Source organism: Microtus ochrogaster, chromosome 8 (genome assembly GCF_000317375.1).
Source record: "Microtus ochrogaster isolate Prairie Vole_2 chromosome 8, MicOch1.0, whole genome shotgun sequence".
Taxonomy (NCBI): domain Eukaryota; kingdom Metazoa; phylum Chordata; class Mammalia; order Rodentia; family Cricetidae; genus Microtus; species Microtus ochrogaster.
The window spans coordinates 67141410-67146198 of record NC_022015.1 but is presented as its reverse complement, the minus strand read 5'-3'; positions in this window follow the sequence as shown (position 1 = coordinate 67146198).

Sequence of the window (4789 nt, the reverse complement as noted above, 5' to 3'; positions counted from 1 at the left end):
CCACTCATGCCTCTGATCCTTACACGTTGCACCACTAGCATGGCGGAGCTGCTTGTGCCTGTGAGTTGCAGCATGCAATGTCCCCCTTTTAGGCACACAGCAGTCTAGCTGCCATCAAACAAATCGTAGCACTTTACTCCAAATGCTCCATTCAAAAGCTCTGTCTCCTGCAGGAGCAAGGCAGAGATTGCAATGGCAGCACAGCCCAGAAAGCTGGCATTTTAAAACAGCCAGTTTTTTCCTGCTGCTGAGTCAGGGAAATTTCAAAATGGAGGACGTACCATTTTGTGCTAGCTCTGGGGCTGCCAGGTAGGAGTAGCACTCAGCACTTTAATTCTGAGACTGAGCGTGCAGCACAGAAATTCTTTTCATCCAAGTTACAGCCAAATCTGACACGCAGAGCCGCCTGCCTGAGCCTGATTCTGCAGTCTGCCCAGGTGAAGGCGAGGAGAGCTGAGCCATAGGCACAATCTCAGAGCACTCTCCTTTCGATCCCAAGCGGGAACACAAACATCCAGTCCCATAAAATCCATTGAAATGCTTTAAAGCCAGAGTTTGCACTGGCAGCACAGCCCCAAGAAGCTGCGCTTTAAAATGACACAGCGTTTTTTCTGCTGCTGTTGCCGAATCAGGAAATCTCTCTACAGCATGCCACCAACAAACAGCAAAAATCTGTGTTAAACTCTCTCTCCCTTATTTTTAAGCCTTCTCAGGTTTTTAAGTGGATTGAGTCCATCACATTGGGCACCACTCTGTTGTAGTAGGAGCAGCTGGGCTGCGTCCCTGCCACCTGGCTGCCCGCATGGCTAGCTTTACCCGAAATAATTACACGGAAACTGTATTCTTTTAAACACTGCTTGGCCCATTTCTATCTTCTAGGCTAATTCTCGCACCTGGACTAGCCCAATTCTAATAAGGTGTGTAGCCCAAGAGCTGGCTTACCAGGAATGATCTTAACCTGCGTCTGCCTGGAGTGGGAGAATCATGGTGACTCCTTGACTCAGCTTCTTTCTCCCAGCATTCTGTTCTGTTTACTCCACCCACCTATGTTTTAACCTATGAGGGCCAAGCAGTTTCTTTATTGCTTAACCAATGAAATCAACAGATAGAAAGATGACCCTCCTCCATCAACAGATTGTTTATCTACTCAATAGTCTCACAATGGAAACATTTAGTCATGTCAAAATACAAAAACCAAAGTGGCTAGAAGAACTTAGTATCCTAAGGAAGGTAAATGGAGTTGTGCCTTTGATCAAAAAGTGGTTGGTTACTCCACAACAAAGTTGCCATCAGTTTCAATTTTTAAACCTGCCTGAACTGGTGGTCCTAACCCAAATCATAAAAATGATTCTACTTCTATATTATCATCCTTTTATTTTTCAAGTTGTTCTAAATGTAATAAAATCTCCATATTTTTAATCAATTCCTACAGGTCAGTGATAGCACAGAATAACATTTATTACTTTTGAGTCTTGTTATTCCAGAAGACATTTTTTAAAACTATATCAGACATGTATATGAAACATTCATTCATATGGTGTTTTTCATACAAAAGCAAACTTCCACATGAATGGTGCGGTAGCTGCAGTGGTGAAGGAAAACAGTAGGTGGTGATAGAAACCAGTGTTAAGCTTGTTGATAATGAAAACAGATTCAGAAGTGTTGGCACCAAATATCCCATTACTTAGTACTTCAAATGCTATTAGGAGACACTGAATCAAGACCACTGCCACTGAACTCCCTGTTTTTTACATGATCTTTCTGGCCATGTCTCAGCAATGGTTTCCTCATCTCTAGATCAAAAACTTAAACTGTGTGATACGTGATACTCATTGTTCCTTTTGGTTCCATGACTTTTATGAAACTTGACTTCTCTATGCCTCTTATTTCTAGCGTACTATTGTAATAGCATCACTGACATCTGTGCTACATGATGATAAAGAGCTTCCCAACCCAGAGAGATTTAATCCTGGTTATTTTCAGGATGAGAGTGGCAAGTTTAAGAAACAATAGCTGTAAAGCAAAGAATATTGAGCCTATAGTTCATGATCCTAGAGAAGCTAAGTAACAAGGTGAGCCCTAAGAAAAACATACAGAGAAATACCTGGACAGGGGAAATAGACATGATAACCTGACAAAATTGGGAGCATGGAGTCGGGGGAGAAGACGGGTGGAAGGGAAAAAGGAGGAAAGAAGGGGGAGAGGAGGACTTGAGGAAATGGGATAGTCAAGATGGAGATGAGAGCAAGGAAAGAGATATTTTGATTGAGGGAGCCATTATGGGGCTAGCAAGGAACCTGGCACTAGAAAAATTCCCAGGAATCCACAAGGATGACCCCAGATAAAACCCTAAGCAATATAGGAGAGAGTGCCTGAACAGGCGTTGCCCTGAAGTCAGATTGATGAATATCTTAAATGTCACCATAGAACCTTCATCCAGCAACTGATGGAAAAAGAGGCAGAGAGCTGCAACGGAGCATTGAACTGAGATCCCAAAGTTCAGTAAAGAGTGAGAGGAATGATACTATGAGCAAAGAGGCCAAGACCATGATGGGGACACCCACTAAAACAGTGTGTGTCCAAATAGACTAGAGTCGCAAAAAGCCAGTACATGCAATAGAAACAAGTCCCGGTGCCACATCAATGGCTTCTCAGTCAGCCCCCATTGTCAGCCGCATTCACAGAGTCCAGTTTGATCACGTGGTTGCTCAGTCCCAGACCAGCTGGCTTTGGTGAGCTCCCATTAGATCAGGCACACTGTCTCAGTGGGTGGACTAAGCCCTCGCGGTCCTGACTTCCTTGCTCATCTTCTCCCTCCTTCTGCTCTTCAACTGGACCTTGGGAGCTCAGTACAGTGCTCTGATGAAGGACTCTGTCGCTATCTCCATCCATTGCCGAATGACAGTTCTATGGTGATATTCGAGACATTCATCAGTGTGACTAGGGGACAAGGCCATTTCAGGCATCCTCTCCTCTGCTGCCCAAGGACCTAGCTGGAGACATCCCCGTGGACACCTGGGATCCCCTCTAGAGCCAAGTCTCTTGCCAACACTAAAATGGTTCCCTTAATGAAGATATCTTCTTCCCTGATCCTATATTCACCCTTCCTCCATCTCAACCCTCCCACTCCCCCAAGCTCTCCTCAATAATTCCCTTCTCCCTTCTCTCTCCCCCTCTCCCCTTCCCTCATCCCACTCCCACCCCCACCATCATGCTCCCAACTTTTGCCCAGAAATCTTGTCAACTTCCAATTTCCAGGAGAATCTAAATATGTGGGGCTTTGGGGGGGGGGGGGTTCACCTTATTGTTTTGTTTCTCTAGGCTTGTGAACTATAGGCTCAATGTTTTTTGTTTATGGCTAGAGTCCACTAATGAGTGAGTACACACCATATTCATCTTTTTAGGTCTGTGTTATCTCACTCAGGATAGTATTTTCTATTTCCATTCATTTGCATGCAAAATTCAAGATGTCATTGTTTTTTACCGCTGAGTAGTACTCTAATGTGTATATGTTCCACACTTTCTTTATCCATTCTTCCATTGAGGGGCATCTAGGTTGTTTTCAGGTTCTGGCTATTACAAATAATGCTGCTATGAACATAGTTGAACAAATGCTTTTGTAGTATGATAGGTCATCTCTTGGGTATATTCCCAAGAGTGGTATTGCTGGATCCTGAGGTAAGTTGACGCCCATTTTCCTGAGAAACTGCCACACTGATTTCCAAAGTGGTTGTACAAGTTTGCATCCCTGTTACTCCACATCCTTTCCAGTATAGGTTATCATTGCTTTAAATCTTTGAAGAAAAAACAATTGAAGAAGACACCAAAAAGTGGAAAAATCTCCCATGCTCTTGAGTAGGCAGAATTAACATAGTAAAAATGGAAATCTTACCAAAAGCAATCTACAGATTCAACGCAATGCCCATCAAAATCCCAGCAAAATTCTTCACAGACCTCGAAAGAACGGTACTCAACTTAATATGGAAAAGCAAAAAAACCCAGGATAGCCAAAACAATCCTGTACAATAAAAGAACTTCTGGAGGCATCACAATCCCTGACTTCAAACTCTACTACAGAGCTACAATACTGAAAAAAAGCCTGGTATTGGCATAAGAACAGAAAGGAGGACCAATGTAACCGAATGGAAGACCCGTATATCAACCCACACATCTTCAAACACTTGATTTTTGACAAAAAAAAAGAAAAAAATATCAAATGGAAAAAAAGAAAGCCTATTTAACAAGTGGTGTTGGCATAACTGGATATCAACATGTGGAAAAATGAAAATAGACCCATACCTATCACCATGCATTAAACTCAAGCCCAAATGGATCAAAGACCTCAACATAAAGCCAGCAAACACTAAACCTTATAGAATAGAAAGTGGGAAATACACTTAAATGCATTGGCACAGGGAACTACTTCCTAAATATAACCCCAGCAGCACAGACACTGAGAGAAACAATTAATAAATGGGACCTCCTGAAACTGAAAAGCTTCTGTAAAGCAAAGGACATGGTAAACAAGACAAAATGACAGCCTACAGAATGGGAGAAAATCTTCACTAACCCCACATCAGACAGAGGTCTGATCTCCAAAATATACAAAGAACTCAAGAAATTGGTCACCAAAAGAACACATAATCCAATTTTTAAAAATGAAGTACAGAAGCCAAGGACAATGGCACGGGGTTTTGATCTTACGTAATGTGCTGGCTTTGTGGGAGCCTAGCCAGTTTGGATGTTCACCTTCCTAAATATGGACGGAGGGGGGAGGACCTAGGACTTA